The following is a 393-nucleotide window of genomic DNA, read 5'->3' on the forward strand; positions in this document are numbered from 1 at the left end:
GGGGGGGGGCGCGGGCAGGTCCCCGGCTCGCACAAACGTGACTGCTGGCAAAATCTGCCCCGAAGAGTGTCCTGTAACCCACAGCGGCGAGGAGGAGGAAGGGGGGAAATAATAGACTGGCAGCCTCAAACACATTTCAGGGCAAAAAAAGCATTTCCCTGGCCAGCCAGAAGCTCCAGGTATTTCCTACAAGATTGGACTGTTTTTACTGGATTCCTCTGGGTGGGATAACAGCGGGCGTTGGGAATTTTGCTGGATGTTTCCCTTCGTCTCTTTATCCGCGTTAGCGTGTCCGCAGCTGCTGGGAGTTTCTTAGAAATAAGCGATGGGACGCTGAGCCCGGGCTTGGCCGCTGCGGGCAGAGCCGTGGAGCGGGCGGCGGGGGAAGCACCG

Source organism: Aptenodytes forsteri, unplaced genomic scaffold (assembly GCF_000699145.1).
Source record: "Aptenodytes forsteri isolate BGI_AS27 unplaced genomic scaffold, ASM69914v1 Scaffold217, whole genome shotgun sequence".
In the NCBI taxonomy this organism is placed as follows: domain Eukaryota; kingdom Metazoa; phylum Chordata; class Aves; order Sphenisciformes; family Spheniscidae; genus Aptenodytes; species Aptenodytes forsteri.